This window comes from Pipistrellus hanaki (assembly GCF_964339955.1).
Source record: "Pipistrellus hanaki genome assembly, chromosome: 13".
NCBI lineage: Eukaryota > Metazoa > Chordata > Mammalia > Chiroptera > Vespertilionidae > Pipistrellus > Pipistrellus hanaki.
Genome location: NC_140515.1, coordinates 11,666,539 through 11,687,397, shown reverse-complemented (window position 1 = coordinate 11,687,397; position 20,859 = coordinate 11,666,539). Strand labels below are relative to the sequence as shown.

General features: G+C 45.1%; 1 pseudogene across 1 annotated transcript in view; it reads right to left on the bottom strand.

Moving 5' to 3' along the window:
- Positions 1-6,266, bottom strand: part of LOC311632179 (creatine kinase B-type-like) — a 58,314-nt pseudogene extending 52,048 nt beyond the window's left edge. Inside the window, exon 1 of the transcript in view lies at positions 5,962-6,266. The product of the transcript in view is annotated as a creatine kinase B-type-like (transcript). The remainder of the gene's footprint in view (positions 1-5,961) is intronic.
- Positions 6,267-20,859: the final 14,593 nt, after the last annotated feature.

Here is a 20,859-nt window from a genome sequence, read left to right as displayed (position 1 = left end):
TCCTCTGCTGTGTGACTGGGCAGCCTCCTGACCTCTCCAGCTTGCTTTGACTGACTTGTAAAATGCGGCTAACACAGACCCATAGGCTATACTCGGCATGGCTTCATTTAGGGAATAAAATGTTAGACAAGACAAACTGTAAGGACAGACAAACAGTGGCTCCAGGGGTGAGGGCTGGGTGGGGGAGGGTTTGACTACAAAGGGGAGATCTGGGGGAGGCAGAACTCTTCTGCATCTCTGTCATGGTGGTTGCACAACTTGACACATTTATGAAAACTCACGACCAACTGCACAGAAAAAAGGTGAATTTTACTGAATATAAATTTGAAAATATTTACATGGTTCAAAAATCCCAGCTGGTAACAAGGGCCTCTCTCCCAGGATGGCTGCGGCATTTGAGTTTACACAGTGAACATTGCAGCTGAAACCTATTCCCAACTAGGTATTTCTAGAAGTATAAGAAATGGAACCAACTAAGTTTCATACCAACTCTTAAAACCAGTGAAAAGGAAGGGGACCAAACCCAGGGCTCCTACTGGAGTGCCCACGTGGTGACAGTGAGACCAGCCGGCGGGACTCAGAGCTAATGGCTCATGCCCTGTGCTATGGGTGTGCCAGCAAGAGAACTCGAAAATGTGGGTCCCCTGTGCACCCACTTGCTCTTCCGCTGGAGTCCCACCTTGGCCCAGCAACACTGACCACCTCATGAAGCCTTACAGACCTGGCTGTTTCTGGGTCATTGGCAGCAGGCGCAGTGCCAGCTGGATTAACCTGCCTACGGCTGCAGAAAACAAATCTCCCCTCCATTTCTCATGCATTGCCGGCTAACAAATAAACTTCTGTCTACGTTTTACACTGATTCCTGCAAATGAGCCAGCCCTTTCCACGCACAGTGCTTTCTGCAGTCTGGGTTAAAAAAAAAAAATGAATGGCCGCAGTGTGGTCCTCAGAGCTGGCAAAGGGTACTGTCACTGCGAGGTATTCATGAATTACGCTGGCTGCTCCTGCTTTCTCCTGTCTTGCTGAGGGGAGCATGTGGCTTTGGAATAGAATGAGATGTGCCTGCAGGGTCCCAGCTCCGGTTCTCAGGGATGTCATAGTCATGTCCTCATTTTTAGAGCACTCTGAACTTCAGATGCCTTGTGGAGGGATTCAGGAGAAAGGCGAGTGCCCCTCCCTCCTCACAGCTTGTGTTCTTTCTGCCTTTGCCTGGAAGATAGGCTCAAGGTCTGTAGCTTTTGCCCTTGACCCCACTTCCTTTTAAGGGGGTGGTTGTCCATAGACAAAAATGTAGAATTCCTTCTTGTGGACGGGAGTTGGGGAGTTAGACTTCCAATAACATCTGAGGACAAAACTAGGAGCTTAAAGGGACCTGGGTAGTGAAGGCTTACAATGAGAAGTACTCTGACATGTGTGACTCCCTGTCAGCAGAAGCATTAAGAGGAGGCTGAACAGCCCCTTGCTGAGGATACCTAAGAGAATTAAAAAAAAATATATATATATATATATATTTAATTATATATATATATATATATATATATATATATATATATATATATATAATATATAATTATAAAATATATATAATTGATTTTTTTACAGAGAGGAAGAGAGAGGGATAGATAGAAACATCGGTGATAGAGAAACATTGATCAGCTGCCTCTTGCACATCCCCTACTGGGGATGTGCCTGCAACCAAGGTGGATGCCCTTGACCAGAATCGAACCTGGGACCTTTCAGTCCGCAGACCGACACTCTATCCACTGAGCCAAACCAATTTCAGCCTGAGAGAATTTTTATGCAACCCAGAGGGTTTGGTGCTTTCAAAGTTCCCCGAAGCTCAGGAGTCTGCTTAACTTGAGAAGTCTGATGCTGGCTCAGGGACAGAGGGCAGTCAACCTTTCTTGGAAGTCAGTCACACAGCCCTGGACTGGATAGCTTCTGCTTGTCCTCCAGCTCCACTACTCTCCCTTCTAGAGTCTTCTGTGTTCCAGGAGGCTGCCGGATATGAGTTATGACCCACAGGCTCCTGTGCCCTGTGGACTCCAGGCCGGTCAAGCCGCTAGCCCCAGGAAGGGGCTCAGAGGGAGGGAGGAGAACATGGGTAAGTTTTATCCCCAGCTCTCACATCGTGGGGAGTTGACACGGTGGATGTATTTCTTGGACAAAGGTAGCTGTCTGTCTGTCTCTCCGGCCCCCTTCGTCCTTGTGTCTCCTCCCCTGCCATGTCCCCTCCATTTCTTGCACCTTTGCAAACTGCCCCTCTGCTTGATTCTCCTCAAGGGACTCTATTGGGTGCCATTTCTTTGCTGGCAAGATCCCGACTGACAGGACTATGCCATGCTCACTGTGCAGTGGAGAAGGGGACGTGGCTCTCGTCTTGGGGCTTTCCAGGATAGTCATGGAGATAAGGTGAAGATGGGGAAGTCAGAGGCATTTTTGCTGTGGTGGCTGTTGATGGCGTTTTCATAACCTAGGACTGTGGTCTGCAAACTGCGGCTCTCAAGCCACATATGGCTCTTTGGCCCCTTGAGTGTGGCTCTTCCACAAAATACCATGACCTGGGTGAGTCTATTTTGAAGAAGTGGCATTAGAAGAAGTTTAAGTTTAAAAAAATTTGGCTCTCAAAAGAAATTTCAATTGTTGCGCTGTTGATATTTGGCTCTGTTGACTAATGAGTTTGCTGACCACTGCCCTAGAAGATGTATCCACAAACATATTGCTAGGAGACATGTCTGAGACTTTGCTGCCTATGGTTTCTTCTCAGATCTTAATGGTTTCATGACTTAAATTTAAGTATTTTATCCATTATGAGTTTATTCTTGGGTGTGGTGCCAATTGGTAGTCTAGTTTCATTTTTTTTGCATTTATCTGTCCAATTTTCCTAACACCATTTATTGAAGAGACTGTCTTAACTCCATTATATGCTCTTGCCTCCTCTGTCAAATATTAATAGAGCTTAATGGCTTGGGTTGATTTCTGGGGTCTCTGTTCTGTTCCATTGATCTATATGCATGTTCTTGTGGCAGTACCAGGCTATTCTGATTACAGTAACTTTGTAGTATAACTTTATAATATGTGGTATTGTGATCCCCTCCAACTTTGTTATTTTTTCCTCAAGATTGCTGTGGCTGTTTGGGGTCATTTTTGTTTCCATATAAGTTTTTGGAGTATTTGTTCTAGATCTGTGAAATATGCCGCTGGTATTTTAATAGGGATTGCATTGAATCTGTAGATTACTTTGGGTAGTATGGACATTTTAATTCCACCAATTCATGGAAATGGTTTATTCTTCCCCTTGTTTATATCTTCCTCTATTTGTTTTTCTAACATCCTGTAGTTTTCCAAGTACAAGTCTTTTTTTTTTTTTTTTTAAATATATTTTATTGATTTTTATGCCGAAACCGGTTTGGCTCAGTGGATGGAGCGTCGGCTTGGGGACTGAAGGGTCCCAGGTTCTATTCCGGTCAAGGGCATGTACCTTGGTTGCGGGCATATCCCCGGTAGGGGGTGTGCAGGAGGCAGCTGGTCGATGACCCTCTTCTACCTCCTCCCACCCCAATTCCTCTCTGGTAACCACCATGCTGTTTGTGTCTATGAGTTTTTTGTTTTGTTTTCTTTTGTCTTTGTTTAATTCTTTCACCTTTTTCTTTTTTCCCCCTTTCACCTTTTTCACCCAGTCCCCCAACCCAATCCCCTCTGACAGCTGTCAATCTATTCTCTATGTGAACACTTCTTAATGCACGTCCTAAAAGGTGCTGTGATGCTAAACTTACCTTTCCTTTAGCAAAGTTATTATGTTTGGACATTAGGCTGGATTAAAATTTCACATAATTTAGTAGCTGAACTTTGGCTATTACGAAGATGGGCATTAGGGCCAAGCTCTAGAAAGTGCTATGCATTTAAAGGCTATCATGAGAAAATTTTATACAATATTTTAATCTGAACACATGACTCTATCTTCAGAATGTTTTCAACTATCTTGAAATAGTGATGTTGAGACAGGAGACCGGAATGCCTGGTGGCCCTTGTGTGGGCTCATGAGGGAAAGCCAGCCCCACCACCGGGGCCTATGTGGCAGTGCTCGCTTGAATCGAGGTCTACTGACCATGCTGACTTCTCTGCCAGTAGTCCCAGGAGAGAGAAATTCCATTTTGTGTGACAACCAACAAGTAGGACAAACTTTTCGAACTTTCACATATACACAAAGCACCTAGAAATAGTGCTAAAATGTAGATTCTGACTTGTAACTCTGAGGGAACCTGTGAGCAGCAAGCAGGTGCTAGAGGGTGGGCTACTTAACCAATGGCTACATAGACCAACCAGCCTGGGCACAACAATGAGGTGCATGCACTGTTCTAAAGGGGATGAAGCAAGAACCTTCTAGAAATAAATACTAGAGAAGGAATTCATAGATTTAACAACAAGCATCCTACCAAGTGTCAGAGAGGTCAGGTTCATTAGCCTAAAGAACATATTTTCCTTTCTAATCTGCAAAGAACAGAGAAGGAGGGTGGTTACAAGTGGTTGCAGGCTCTGGAGTCAGACAGAACCAGTCCGACTCCCAGCGCTGCCTCTCACTCATCAGCCATGACCTTGGGAAAGTCGCCTTCTCTTGCTGAGCCTCTGGGAAGTAGGGATAACACCTATGGGGCTGCTGTAAGGACAAAGAAAGAACACATGGAAAGTGCTTTATTTTTTGTATGACACACACTAGCCAATAAATTGTAGTTTTAATTTTTTAATTAGGAAATTGATGAGTTGAGAATGATTGAGTTCTTGCTGGGTGAACACTATGGAGGATCCTGGAGAAAAGAGAGTGAGAAAGAGAGGAGGAGTAGGTGAAGGACAAGGAGACTAGATCACTAGTTCTCAAGTACATTCCAAAATATACCTGGAGAGGCCAACACATACACATGTGGAATGATTTAATATTTCCACAGCAACACGCCAAGAAGCAGCCCAAGTAGAGTTCTGTAGAGCGCTGTCATTTGGAGAAAGCAAATGTCTACAATGATATCACTGGAGGCAGGGAAACGGAAGGAGCCCTGGACCAGGTCAGTGCTGTATACACGTTTAAAACATGTTTTATTCTTTAGCAGGATCTTGACAAGTGCTGCTATCATATGGAAACTATTTTTTAGAAACACCTGACAGGGCCAATTTTGGGGATTGATTTTTTTCCCCACATGAATTTAACACAACAAAACATGAGTGTGTCTGAGATGCCAATCTGGTCGGAGATGAGATCACTAAAGGTTAATTACTCTAACGCCCATATTATTTTTGATGATGGTTTGAATGGGCTTTTATGGTCACAAGCCACCATTTTCAAAGGTCCCAAAGAAATTTTTGTAAAACTCACAATAGTCTGAAGGCTCTCTACTTGATGTTTTTCTCATAAAGGCAATTCTGCAAACAAACAGACAAAAAACAAACAAACAAACAAAAAACCAAAACAAAAAAATCAAGAAGGAAAAAAAGAAAGAAATCATACTAAACATTTGTTACTTTCCTAAACTTCTTCCTTGAGTTGAGGTTATAGTTAATTAAGTGTGACCACTTTCCTGGCCCCCCAGACCAGCCTGCCTGCAGCAATGGGGTGACCCCTGGCTCCTGCAGGGGTGGAAGAGGCGAGCTGGGGAGCCGGCCTGTGGGTGTGGTTAGTTGGTTGCTGAGCCTGAGCCTGTGCACCCATGTGACCATTCTCCCCGAGGAAAGAGCTGGGAAGAGTCACAGTTATAGCTGGTTCTCAGTCTGAGTCCATCTACTGGGTGGGACTATTCACAGCTCTTTCCAATAGCGTTTCAGGTTAGAGTCATTTTAGTTTTATTAAGGAAAACGTTACGTTTCCTCTTAAAAAAAAAAAAAAAAAAAAAAGCAGGTGTTTTCACTGCCTCTTTGTTCTCTCTCTGCTTAAGGCCCCATGTTCAGCTTCTCCCCTTCCTCTTCCTCCTCTACCTGGCTGTTGTCTGCAGCGTCACCAGGGTATTCAGCGGGCACCACAAGCTGGACCCGCTGAGACGCCGATGGCGGTGGACTAGCTCAGATGGCTGAGACAGGCCCCCTGCCCTCAGAGAGCTGAGTTCTAAAGATGCAGACACAGAAGCACGCCATTCCAACACAATGTTCGCTACGAGCTGGCGCTCCCCCGGGTGCAATGGGAAGTACGGAGGAGCCGTCTTGGGAAGGCTGAAGCTTAGAGGAGGAGGCAGGCTCTGGCTTTGTCCTGAACGAGGAACAGCTGTAATTGCAGACCCCTTCATGGCTCTCACTGTATCAGCCGTAGTTTCCTCATTTGCACAATGGTGATAGTAATAATCTACTTTTAGGTCATTGTGTGGACCTGTAATTTATACACAAATAAATGATTTGACCAATGCCTCATGTATAGGATCTCAATAGTTGGCAGAGTTGTACCCTGAGTGAGCGGTGGAGCTGGGTCTGAACCCCATGGCGGGGTCTCCAGGCTGTGCTCTTGATCACAGCACTGTCCTGTGGGGAGAGATGAAGGGGTGGCAGACTGAGGGGAGAGGGCAGCCAAGGCCTGGATGGGTGACGCTGCACACTGGTGCTGGAGACAGAGTGCCCGCCTACCAGAGTGGAAAGTCCAAGGCAGAGGGTGTGTGTGTGGGGGGGGGGGGGGAGGGGGAGAAACTGGAGCATGAGGAGGGACTCACACCCCTGCTAAGGAGCTGGGCCTTGTCGCCTGGGCAGCAGGATTCAAGCACAGGTGTGTGTGTGTGTGTGTGTGTGTGTGTGTGTGTGTGTGTATGTGTGTGTGTGTGAAGAGGCAGGCAGACCCAGCTTTTAGAGACCACTCTTGCAGTGAGAGGATGTGCCTGTGGAAATAGCAGGGCCTATTAGAGTGAAGCAGCAGCAGGTTGTAGGAAGCGAACACTGCCCTGGAGCAGTGGAGGGGGTGCGGTGAGGGGTTGCACTTTAACTTAAGGGGGGCAGACTTTGGAGCTGGTGTGCAGCATGGAGACGCCCTGGGGTCCCTGCCTCTGACAGCCATGCTCCTGTGTGTCCTCTCTCACTGGGCCAGCCCAGTCAGTGTGACTAATTGCACATGACGGAAGTGGTGACAGGTCCTCCTGAGATTAGGTGGCAGCAACCTGTGCCTTCCGCCCTGAGCTCCTTCTCTGAGCTCCCTTGCTGTGGAGAAACCAGCTGTGTGGTGTGAGCTGCCCTGGGGAGACCCCGGGGTAGGGGGCTGGCACCTCCAGCCAACAGCTGGTGTGGGAATGAGGCCTGCAGCCACCGAGTGGCCTGGGGGTGGATGCCCGGGAGCCCTCTGAGTCTTCAGATGCCTGACCCTGCTGACAGCTCGGCTGTTGCCTCATGAGACACCCTGAGCCAGAACCACCCTCCGAAGTCAGGACTGCCTGCCTGACCCCGAGGAATTGTATGAGAATAAATGGTTGGTTGTTTATGCTGCTTGAGTTTTGGGATGATTTGTCCCAGCGATGCTGACAGTGGCCTAAGGGATGGATGGTAGGAAGAAGAAGCCATCTATGATGGCGCCAGACGGGGTGGCTGAGCTGGCGGCACCTGCACGGCCCCTATGAGCTCACAGTTCTCCTCCGCCCACTCCTCCTCCTGATTTCCCATCCTACCTGGAGTGCCACTGCCCGCCCGCTGCCCAGGCTCACAGTCCCACAGCCCACAGCCCCACAGCCCACAGCCCACAGCCCCACAGCACAGTGCCTGTTGGAGGGAGAACTGATGCCCAATCTGCTGTCCTACTTTCATGTGGCTTTCACTTTGGCCTTCAAGGGCTTCACTTCCTCACCACATTTCACCACATCTTCGCTGGGAAACTGCAAAAACTTCTTCACTTAATCTCCCTGCCCCTCGTTCCTCTCCTTGCTATACATGGACAAAGGTCCATCTTCCTAAACCGCCACTGCCCACTGCCCACCAGGTAAGGTCCAGACCCCTGAGCTGCATCAGAGCTCCCGCTGCTCCCCAGTCTGGGGGCGCAGCCTGCCCCGTCCTCCCAACATGGGCCTTGCACCTCCTCCAAACCCTGTGGGTGCACCGGTGGGCACTCCCCTCACTTCTGCCTCTTGGCTGCTCTCCTCCTTCGGGTCAAACTCGCAGTTCTCGGTCAGAGCCCATTTTGAAATGTCCCTGTTTCATGAAAACGCGTTTGTACCTAAATGACTGGCTGTGACTTGGCTCTCTGTTGAGGTCCTCACCGGCCTTTCAGACCTTCGGTGGCACTTGAGCTGCCTGTCCATGTGCTCCTGCCTTTTCCCTCTTGCTGATGGGAACCTCTTCTGGGTGGAGCTGCATCTTCTCACCTTCCCCGCACTTGGAGGAGAGCCCAGGAGCTGTTTGCTTTCATGGCTGAGCCTCCCTAAACCCAGTCAACTTCCCTGAATTCCTCTGCTGTTTTACCCTCTCTTTGGTCAGAAATGTATTATCCAGCTACAAAATAAACCGCAGTCCCACCTCGTTTCACCGCACTTTGCAGATGTTGCTTTTACTTTTTACAAATTGAAGGCAAGACCCTCTCCAGGCAAAAAGATTACGACTTGCTTTATTGCGATACTCGCTTTATTGCGGAGGTCTGGAACCAAACCTGCAATATCTCTGAGGTCTGCCTGTACAGGAATGAAATAACTAAAAGGACGCAACCACTGAATTTTTATTACACTCAGTGCTGCAGTGACCGATGTCAAATAGATTAAGGAGTGTCTTTGGACCATTATTCGGGGATGTGGGGAACAAATGAGATAACATTCCTGCCCTCATGGAGCTTGCATCCTATTGTTGGAGGCAGACAATAGACACTAAGCAAGTCAATGTATAACTGTCTTATGGGGAAGGGTAGCACCATAGCTGCTGGGAGGCGCTGTCTTGCACATCCAATAAGCCCAAGTGCATGCTGTCCCGCCCCGGGCAGGGGACTGGGATAAAGTCTCTCGTTTGCAGCCAAGGCAAGCTCTGGAGGAGCTGTGGCTGGTCAGGCTATTTCTCTCTCTCGGTGTGAGGGTGGGACTGCTTTTCTGTCCATCCGTCAGCAGCAGAGGCTCGAGGCCTGCAGCATGGAGCTTCCCGAGAGGAAAAGCAGATGTTCCCACGGCACCAGCCATGTTTGTGCTGCTGTTAGTGACATGATCCGAGAAGGCACCGCTTCAAGGGGCCAAGGACAGCCCCCTGGTGCCAGTTACCCAGGCTGCCACCAGCGTGCACGGTCCTGCTGGCCGCGGCCTGGGGAGGTGCAGTCGCTGGAGGGAAGTGCCTCGCCCGCAGCCTGAGAAGAGGGCTCTTGGCAGTGTGCAGGGATAGACCCAGTCCTCACTGCTCCTCCCCGTGGCCTCGGTGCAGAGCTGCCCTGCAGGGGGGAAACTGAGGCAGGGAGGGATGGCTCACAGACTTGGATGGGTTCTTTTGCAAAAATTGCTGAGGGCGAGGCAGTGCCAACTGCTGAGAGCTGTAGCAGAGCTGGGAAGCCCTTCACTTGGCATCTAATTATACATTGACTTGCTTAGTGTCTATTGACTGCCTCCAACAATAGAATGCAAGCTCCATGAGGGCAGGAATTTTATCTCATTTGTTCCCCACATCCCCGAATAATGGTCCAAAGACACTCCTTAATAAATATGTGTTAGTAAAGGAATAAAGAACTACCCCTCCTTGTTGCGGAATCTTTTAAACACTTTTATTCAGAAAGTTCTTGGCTGCAAATCTGCCTCCAAAAGAACCAGATGCATTGATCTGACAGACATGGTTAGCTCATTGACTCAATGATGCTCAATAACGTCCCTCCTTTCCTCCCCCTCCCTCTCTCCTTTCCTCTCTCCCTCTCTCTCCTTCTCCCCTTCCTTCCCTTTTTCACTGCTCACCGAATATTCCCTGAACACATAGGGAACAAGGCACTTCGAAGTGTACAGTGCTAAGACATCATCTTAAACACATTTGTCTTTGCTCATTTAGTGGGCTTGAGAAAAACAAATAAACGGGAGCTTCTACTGTGTGAGGGATGGAGGTTTATTGGTGCTTGGAGAATCTGTTGAAAGATGGGATTAAAACTAGAGATACAAATTGAACTAGGCAGTTACAGCAATGTCCTGAAAAACCACCCAAGGGGAAAAATGCAAGAAGAGAACACATGATCTTGCTAAGATGTTTTTATGGTAGGAACATATCTGGGACTAAGTCACTGATTGAAAATACACAACCCAGATCCATTCTACTGAGAAACCCAGCTAACTTCTTGAACATAAAAGATAGGATGTCAGCAGTAATAGGAGTCGTTTGGGATCTGGGGTGACGAAAATAGAGTATATTGATGTAAAGCAGGGGTCAGCGAACTATGGCCCATAAACCAAGTATGGTCCATGACCTGTTTATATAAATAAGGGTTTTGTTTTTTATTGTTTGCTTGTTTTTGTTTTTCTCACCCGAGGATATTTTTCCATTGATTTTTAGGGGTCCAGGGTGGGATGTTTAGAGAGAGGGAAAGACAGAGAGAAACATTAATGTGAGTTGTCCCCTGCACGAGCCCCTACCAGGGCCCTAACTGGGGAGGAGCCTGCAACCAAAGTATGTGCCCTTGACCAGAATCAAACCCAGGACCCTTTGGTCCCCAGGCCAATGCTCTATCCACTGAGCCAGACCAGCGAGGGCCAGTTTATACGTTTCATTGGAGGGAAGTCATACTCATTTGTGTATGGACTGTCTATTGTTGCGTCCATACTATAGCAGCACAAGTGAGTGGTTTCAACAGGTTCCGATGGCCTGAGAAACTAAAAGCATTTCCTCCTGGCCCTTTACAGAGAAAGTTTGCTGACCCCTGGTCTAATGGAAAGATGTTCTGATGCCAAATGAGATCCTTTAAAAGAAAACCTGACCCGCGTTGAGAGTGGTACGCTGATGTTTACACACCTGCCTTTCCTACCAGGAGAGGCAGCCAGCAGCTCATTTATTACGTCACCAACCCCCAGTGTATTATTGTTCTCTGGAACTCCTTCTGCAACATGGCCACTAAATTAATGACCTGAGATAATTTTCCATAAACAAAATTGCCGGGCAGTTGAAGTATTTTCAGCCCCGGCTTCCCACGGCACTGCCCTTTTGCTCTCCCCTCCCCTCCTATCCTGAGGCGGACTTGGCCTACAGCAGCCTTATAACCGAAGACTTCTTCACCTGGGCTTGTTTTGTGGATGCAGGTCTCCAAATGCTCAGAACTTGACTAAACTTGTCCCTTGTAAGCCTTGCCTTCTCGTTTTGTAGGCGGATTGTTTATGATTTTGAGTTACATAATTCTTGGTTTCCCAACAAAGAAATCAGCAGGTGGTATGCCTCTTTGTTTGTGAAGTTGACTCCCTGTGTGAAAATCTGGGGCCAGGTGTCTCAGTGAGTTCATCAGACCCAGGCGTTCAGACCTCCTAGGCATTCCTTAAAACCCCACCCTGAACTTTAAAACATTTTTAAATAAATATTTTTACAGAAGGGCTGAAGGTTTGACCGTGTGCTCTTCTCTCACTGCAATGCAGAACTGAGAAATGGGACGCTCCTTCACGGCTTTGGGATAACGCCTTGCTGGGAAGATGCCTGACACAGAAGTTTCCAGATACACACTTAGTGCAGCCTCACAACCCAGGAGAGGTGTTTTCACCCTCCCACCAGTGAGATGCAGAGGTTCTGAGCTTTCTACGCTGTGGTTCCCAACAAAAGCATGGGCAAGAGCTGACAGAGTCCTCTGTGCTCAGTACCTAATTGATAGCCTATAGTCAGAAGTTTAGAGAATTTTATAATAAATGAAAGTTGGTTTATATAATAGCTTTTAAAATTTATTTTTAATTCTCACTTGAGAATATGTTTTGTGGGTTTTTGTTTGTTTGTTTTTGAGAAAGGCAGAGAGAGAGAGAGAGAGAGAGAGAGAGAGAGAGAGAGAGAGAGAGAGAGGAACAATGATGTGAGAGAGAAATATCGATCCGTTGCCTCCTTTATGTGCCCAGACAGCGGATCTAATCTGCAACCTGGGTATGTGGCCTGACTGAGAATCGAACGCACCACCTTTTGTTGTACAGAGCGATGCTCCACCCAACTAAGCCACATGGCCAGGACGGTTTACATAAGCTTAACCAATGTGCATTGAACAATTATTTTGGTTATCATTTCAAATGAAAATGAAGATGGTGGGAATCTGGAAGGTGATGGTGGAATAGGAATGAAAGAACAAATTAAATTCTATTTTCATTGGAGAACCATTGTAAATGAGGAAGCCCAAATCTGTATGACGAGGTGAAGTGTGGCCAAAGTCAGCTTTAAGAACAGAAGTATTCTTTAAGTGATGCAGAGCCTGTTAAAATGTAATGGAGCTCAACAAAAGGTCAGTGATAATTGCTCTACAATAATGGAGCTCAACAAAAGGTCAGTGATAATTGCTCTACCACAAAAAGGCCCTCCTGTCCTTTGACCCCTCTTGCCTTTCACCTTTTCTTCTCCTCCCTCTCACTCATTTGCACATTTATTGAGTGTTGACTAAAGGCCAGACTTTATGAGAGACCTTGGAGCTATAAAGACAAAAAGACATAAAAGACATATATCTTGGTCTCCAGGATCTTAAGTTTAGGGCTTTCATGTTGAAATCTCTCTCTCTCTCTCTCTCTCTCTCTCTCTCTCTCTCTCTCTCTCTCTCTCTCTCCCCTCTCTCAAGTAAATCTTTATTGTTGAAAGTATTACATACATACCCCCTTTTTCCCATTGACCTCCTCCAGACCACCCCCACCCTAAGATCACTTTTTCCATTTCCTACTTGTGGGAATGGAGAATGCAGGGGATATTATTTTATTAATTTTAATTTTATTGATTTCAGAGAGGAAGGGAGTGGGAGAGAGAGATAAAAACATCATGATGAGAGACAATCATTGATTGGCTGCTCCTACATGCCCACCACTGTGATCTAACGGGCACCTGGGCATGTGCCCTTATGGGGAATTGAACTGTGACCTCCTGGTTCATAGGTCTATGCTGGGTGTGCAGGGGTATTATTGAAATGAGATCCAAAATGTTTCTAAGGTCCCAACATGGCATATGCCAGGAAGTTTGCCCCCACGGTTCGAAGTTTTGTCCTAGGAATCGCCTTTCTGGGCATTTCTTCTGCCTCGCCACTCCTCTTTCAGCCCCTAAGACCACCACTCTAAGTTTAGCTTCTTTGATCCATGGGGATATAGGCTAACAAAGGGGTGGGGCGTAGCTGGTTCTTGTTTTTTTGTTTTTGTTTTCTTAGCTTCCCAAGCAACCCCAAGGTAGGGAGGAGAGATTCAAAAAAATATTGCTCTAGTGAGTTAAACCTACACTCTCCCTTCTAATGATTCATTCTCATTTAGGGATCCTCAGGAGATTAGGGTAGGTAGAGATGAGATGATAGCATAAAATTCTGATTTCCATTAATAACTCAGATTATTTCATTAATCCATTCTTCCAAACCTTTAAAATACTTATACTGCTTTAAAAAAAACCATACAAGCCCATAGAATGTACAACAGCAAGAGTGAACTCTGATATAAACCATGACATGCAATAGTCACATGTCAGTGTTGGCTCACCAGCTATAACATGTGCCACTCTGGCTGAGGATGTTGATAGTGGGGAGGCTGTGCATGCAGTGTGTGTGCCTGCATGAGAGTGGGGGTGGGGAACGAGAACTCACACATAAATTTTTTTTTTTAATATATTTTATTGATTTTTCACAGAGAGGAAAGGAAAGGGATAGATAGCTAGAAACATCGATGAGAGAGAATCATCGATCAGCTGCCTCCTGCACATCCCCCACTGGGGATGTGCCCACAACCAAGGTACATGCCCTTGACTGGAATCGAACCCGGGACCTTTCAGTCCGCAGACCGACGCTCTACCACTGAGCCAAACCGGTTTCGGCTCACACATAAATTTTGCTGTGAATCTAAAACTGCAATAAATTCATTGGAAAAACTTGCTAACATTGTAGAAAAGTACAGAGGAATGTAAAAATCCCTTAGTATCCTTCTGTTCCTCACGTGAGACGAGTTAATGCTTACGTGAACATTCCTTAAGGCATTTTTCTGCTCAAACCAGTATGGGTATAAATTTCCATAATTAAGGATTGACGTGTGTGTATTTTCTGTTTCATGCAACATGTTTTCAAATCAGTTAATATGAACTTACATAAAATTTAATAGCTGCCTGGTATTGCAAATATGAATATGCCATCATTTACCCAGCCAGCCTCTTATTTGATAGTCATTTAATATTTTTTGCTCATACAAATAATGTGGCAGTAAGCAATTCTTAATATATAACTTTTGCCCATTATAATATTTCTTATTACTTTCCCTCCTTTTTTATTGTGGAATAATCAACATATAACATTATCCTTCTTTTGTGTATACAACATAATGATTCAATATTTGTATTGCAAAATGATCACCACAATAAGTTTGGTTAACTTCTGCCAGCATACCATACATAATGACAGATTTTTTTCTTGTGATGAGAATTTTAAAAAATTTCTCTTAGCAACTTTCAAACATACAGAGGCCCAGTGCACGAAATTCGTGCATTGGGGATGTCTCCTCAGTCCAGCTTAGGGGATGTCCGACTACTGACAGTCAGGCATGCCTCTCACAATCCTAGACTGCTGGCTCTTAATCACTCACATGCCTGCAGGCCTGATTGCCCCTAACTGCCCCCCTGCCAGCCAGGTACCCTCAACTGCCCCCTCCCTGCAGGCCTGGTTGCTCCTAACTGCCCCCACTCCCCTCCAGCCTGGTTACTCCTTATTGCCCCTCCCCTGCCAGCCTGGTTACCTCTAACTGCCCACCCCTCACTGGTCTAGTTGCCCTTCACTGTCCCCTCACCAGCCTAATCATCCTCAACTTCTCCCCCTGCTGGCCTGGTTGCCCAGGCAGCCTGCTGTTCAGTTGTTTAGTCATCCCTCAATAACTCCCCTGCAGGCCTGGTCATAGACAGTCATTTTAGAGGATGTGATGGTCAGTTTGCATATTACCTCTTTATTATATAGGATAGTCACCACATTGTACATTATATCCTCAGGCTTATTTCTTTCATAAGTTGAAGTTTATACTTTTTGACCCCCTTCATCTATTTTGCCTACCCCTACTACCTGCCTCTGGCTACCATTTTGCGCTTTGTTTGTTTGTTTTCAATCCCATACATAAGTGAGATCATACAGTATTTGTCTTTTTACCACATTATTTTGAATCTGTGTATCTTTCCTTACCATGCCACATCTTGGGAGAGATTATGGGGCATGTATACTTAATACACACTGTATGAAGTAGTTCTCTACACAAAGTACACTTCTAGCAGAGAACCTTGAGTAATTTTAGGTCCAACACTTGTATTAGAGAATAAGAGAAGATGGTTTGACTCTGAGGTCACATATGTAATGGTTGCAGCACAAAGCCTTGCACAGAGTATGTGCTCTGTAAATAACAGCTGCTGACATGTCATTATTATTGTTGTTTCTTTTGTTCTGCTGAAAAAGATCTGTGCATGGCACAGTGTGGCTTGAACCACAGAACATGCAAAGATAACCAGGTTTCCATTCCTTAAAGGTTTCTGGCTCTGGCTGTAACACACTGTGAGTTTTAGAAACAAATAGTCAACTTGATAATGCAGTTCATTCAACCACCCTCTTTAGATACACAGTGTAAAAGCTATAAAATAGCACATGTGGGCCACATATTCATTAGCAGTGATAATAATGCCACTGTCTGCTTTATCTTGTTAATTACATGGCAGTTGTAAATAAAAACTCCAAACACCAACTAACCAACCAAACTAAACACACACACACACGCACACACACACACACACACAGCCCCCAAACAACAAATAATACTAAACCTTTTCTGCTGAAACTTACCTTTTTTTTTTTTTGTGAGAATACATGTGGCTCTTGTGTGTAGTATGATTTGGAACATGGACTTTGGGGGAAGGGAGTGGGAGGAAAGGGGTGAAATTGGCTCTTGGTCTAGGCTCAGATTTATGCCATTGTTCTTTGTCCCAAGAGGAGATGGAAGCAAAATCAATGAGGTTAGTTTAGGCTGCTAGAAGTAGGTAACATGAGCCAATTCTCAGTGATCTAAGATTAGCAAAGCAGGAAAATAAAAAACTATGTAAATGAAGAGAAAGAACTTCCATCTCTCGTTTGTGTCTGTGATAGAATTCACTTGAAACTTTGAAGTGATCATGTTTCATTAGCATTAAAGAAAAGAGTAGGTAGCATTAAATTTGATACTATTGATACTAATAAAAATATTAGAAATATTAACAAAAAAGTTTTGTCTGGTACCTTCTTGACCTTCAGCCTATAACCAGTCTTACCAATCATGGCACCTCCCCCACAAAGTCTCGAGCACCTTCTTCATGAACATAGTGAGACTTTCCAAATCAAAATCTTATGTCATCTCAATGCAATTAGCTATAAATAACAATTATGACTACCATATACTGAGCACCTATGGAGTGTCTGGCACTGTATTCGGTCCTTTGCACATACAAGTCAATCAGTGCTCAGTGAGAGCTTAATATGTGCCAGGCATTATTCTAGGTGCTAAATATAGAGCAGTGAACTAGATACCCAGAGTCCTGCTTTTTTAAAGCTTCCATTCTAGTCAGAGGAGACAGACAACAAGTTCATAAACAAACAAAAGGAGAGTCAGTGCTCTGCAGAGAATGAAAACACACCATGTGCTAGAGAGCGGTGGGGCAGTCAAGAAAGGGCCCTCTGTTGGGGCTATATTGAAGCTGAAATTTAATGAAAGGAAGTCCCACCTTATTAAGGGTGATGGGGCACAACTTAATGCTCATGATCACTCTACCAACCCTGTTTCAAAGAGGAGGGAAATGAAGCTCAGGGAGGCTAGTAACTCCTCCATGGTAGGCCTGGGATGCAGATACTGTCCCCATGTCCACTGAGCCTACTGTGCCGGGAATAATGATGGTCTGTTCACAGATGCCTCTCTCAAGAGATCACAAGGAGCCTGGCTGCTTTGGGTTGTGGGGGTGGGAAATGGAACAGACAGGTCATTTGGGAAATGGAATCTCCAAGTTTATTGCTGCAGGTGTGACCAGCCTGAGCGAAATGCATTTGAAAAGGGAAAGTGAGCTTGACTCCTTGGTGACCATCCAAAGGGCTTGCCCAGCTGCGGACCAGGGATTCCAGAGTCCACGCAGGCAGGGCCAGGCCAGCCCCCAGGTGGCCAGTGTTTGAACCTGGCTCTCGGCCAGGATGGCTCCTCTCATTGTGTCACTGGAATTAGCTACTTTGGGTTTTTGAGCCTCATATTTAATATCAATCTCTTTAAGGGGAACAATTCCTAAGAAAACTGGCTCTCTTTTGGGAGTTTTCATGATTTGCTTTCTTTAGTTCATTAACTTACTGTTTCAAAGAGTAAAATCTGAAGAAGAAAAAAAAATGCTCATTCGTTTTAAAGTGTCACATATTCTGTGCTCACTGGCCATGTCCTCTTTCAGGGAACTGTTTCTATTGTCTGCAAGTTTGTGACCAGGGATTTACGATAAACTTAAACAACCTCCTTAGAGAAGGGGCTGATTTTATTAATCTTTGTATCATCCATGAGTTTTGTATTCAAGTTTGAGAATCTCTGGTTTAGAATTTTTTAATTCTCAACCTCAGAAAAATATTAGTTACCCAATTAGATTAAAAACATTTGATGACCAGGCCACCGTATTTCTAAGTTCAGTCAATTTGACTCTGTGTGTGTGTGTGTGTGTGTGTGTGTGTGTGTGTGTGTGTGTGTGAGAGAGAGAGAGAGAGAGAGAGAGAGAGAGAGAGAGAAAGAGTCCAGCATCCATAATGTTAAAGCTCCTCAGGGGATTCTAATGTGCAGTTAAGGTGGTGATGCACTGGTTGTGAGCCTTTCTGGCATAATTTGAAATAAGGCAAATTCAATATAGGAATGTCAGCTTGAGTTACATCTATAGAAACACAATATTTCAAGTTCACAACAGCTGCCCTTGGGGTTAGTAATCTTTTGTCCTTTGACCAGAAAGGCAACTTTACTAAACAGGTAAAATTTGTGCCTGCAATTGTCTTCACAGCTATATGAGCATAAGAATTACTTGGTGATTTTGTTAAAAGGCAGACTCCTGGGCCCTACCTTTAGGTATTATTGATTTAAGAGGTCCAGGGATACTCTATTCTTAACACACACCTAGGGGATTTGGACCCAACTTGCCCTTGATCCAACTTCAAGAAACAGTGACTTAGACCAGTGTTTCTCAACAAGGGTCATTTTTGTTGTTTTGTTGTTTTCTCTCTCTCTCTCTCTCTCTCTCTCTCTCTCTCTCTCTCTCTCTCTCTCTCTCTCTCTCTGTGTGTGTGTGTGTGTGTGTGTTTTGCCTTCACGGGACATTTGGCAATGTGTGGAGACATTTTTGATGGTCATGATTGCTGTGAGCACGGCAGCTATCTAGTGAGTAGAGGCCAGAGATGCTACTGGATATCTTACAGGGCACAGGTCAGCCCCACAACAGAGAATTATCCAGCCCAATGTGTGGAGGTGGAGAAACTCTGCCCTAGAATAACATCTCTTCTGAATCAGCTTCATCCTCTGCTAGCCTCAAAGAAAGACATCCCCTCTTTGGAACTTCCATAGCTCTTCCTGATTTTAAAAATAATCCTTATGTGTGGGGTCATCTTCCTGAGGGAACAAAACTTTCTGTAGGCCAGGATCCTTGCTTCAGTCGTTTCTGAGTCCAGCCTCACCCCTTCTCCAGCATACAATCCTTTCTTTGTGAATGTTCCCTTAAAATACTCTCTGGGAGTGACCACAAAATGGTTTTGTGACTGCTAACTCTAACTAGTATCTACAAAAAGAAGGAAAACCTAGGGGCTTAATTTTCAGTCTAAAAGTTTAATACAGCCGAAACTGGTTTGGTTCAGGGGATAGAGCGCTGGTCTGTGGACTGAAGGGTCCCAGGTTTGATTCCGGTCAAGCATGTACATTGGTTGCAGGCACATTCCCGTTGGGGGGTGTGCAGGAGGCAGCTGGTCGATGTTTCTAGCTCTCTATCCCTCTCCATTCCTCTCTGTAAAAAATCAATAAAATATATATTAAAATAAATAAATAAATAAAAGTTTAACACAAATCTTCCAGTCTTCCTCAAACAAACTGGCTATATATTTTCCAACATTCACCCGATATTCCAGTTGCTTCTGGACCTGCTGGGGTGTCTGCAGGCGAGTCAGCTGTGTGAGCACATGGGCCACCCAGGAAGCTCCACGGTCACATCAGGAGCCTTGCTGGCTGTGTTTGCCGTAGTATCTGGCTACCAGTTGGCACCTTTGAGCAAACTAACTCAATCCCTGAGCCAACCCTGAATTCCAGGAAATCAAAATCCAGCTAATAACTCTACACAGGTCTGCGAAGGAACTGGGCAAGAAACAGTGCCCTCAGTGGCTCTAAAAATAGCCCGCAATTGCCTTTGAAGGCCTTTTAAGAAGACACACTTAAATGTAGAGTGAGAAGCAGTTTGTTTGTTGATAGGGGCTGTCTCTATGTAGTCAGCAGACTTCACAGTGTTGGGAACCAATTCAATATTTGGGTGCTATGCCGTTACTATGCTACTGAACTGACCATAGTTAAAAATAAGAAGCTACCCTTAGTGAGGCTGACCTGACCCGTTTTTCACTAAATCAACCATATTAGTTTTTCTGACCTTGCTTTTTATTCTAGTTGTAACCCTTGGCATGAGTACTGTGATGAAATGCACTCACTCCCTTTGCACTCCTTGCGCTGGAGCAGACTATCAGCACCATCGTTCTCTAAATGCTTTAAAGATATTACACCTGCAGCAAGATTGTTGAATATAGAAATGAAACATATCAAGATTGGTTGTGAGATTCAACTAGTTTCATAATATTCCTCCTGTGGTTAATCACCTAAGGAATAGTTTGCTCTTTTTCTTTTTCATGTTTTAATTTTCGGTCTTGGCAATGTGTGCTGAAATGACTTGGAGTTATGAAAAGTATGAAACTGTGTTTGTTTCAAATAGTTGGCTGAGTTCTTCACCAGCCGGAGGCCCAGCACAGGTGTGAATATTTGTTTATAATCCAAACACAGAAAAGTAAACAGTTTCATTTTGCACCCTTTTTTCTCCATACAATGCTTTGAATCTTTTCTTTGTGATGGTCAGTGACTTTGTTTAACTTTTAAAAAGGAGACTTGTAAGTGTTTGTACAAGGGCCTGCCGTGACTGACAGCTAAACTAAGCTGAGTATAGAGCCTTGACATTTTGTCAGCTCCCACTAGGAGTCAGACGTGATCTCTATGACTCACCTGTCAAGTGCTGATAGAAAAACAACTTTGTCATACATAGCCTTTAAGGTGACACATGTGACCTCTAACTCTGAAACCCCTTCTAGAGGTTTCCACTGGGTATCAAAATCCTCTCAGATATTTCCATCTGGACATCTCCTTGAGCTTTAAGAGCAGCTCATTATTTTAGCACTGATGGTCATTGTTGAGAGAACCCCTACCAGCTCTCATAATCTCCCTTTTGGCAAGGACCAGTTCTGAAATGTCAGTGGTGGTGGTGGTGGTGGTGGTGGTGTGCTCTCATTGTCCAAAACTCAGTCAGCCTTTGCTTCCCAGATGAATCCAAGTGTCTTTTTAAAAACAGTAATTTCTGTCCTCATGTCAAAGTCTGGAAACCTGTGAAGGATCTTGCAAGACAATGAACATTTCTATACTATGAAGTTTAGTGTTTACCCTGGTTTCCCTTTTTGCATAAGAGGCAACAACAAAGAGGAAGAAACTCAGATGAGCTTGATTCCAAGGTTTGGTTGTAGGAAGCCTAGTACTAAAT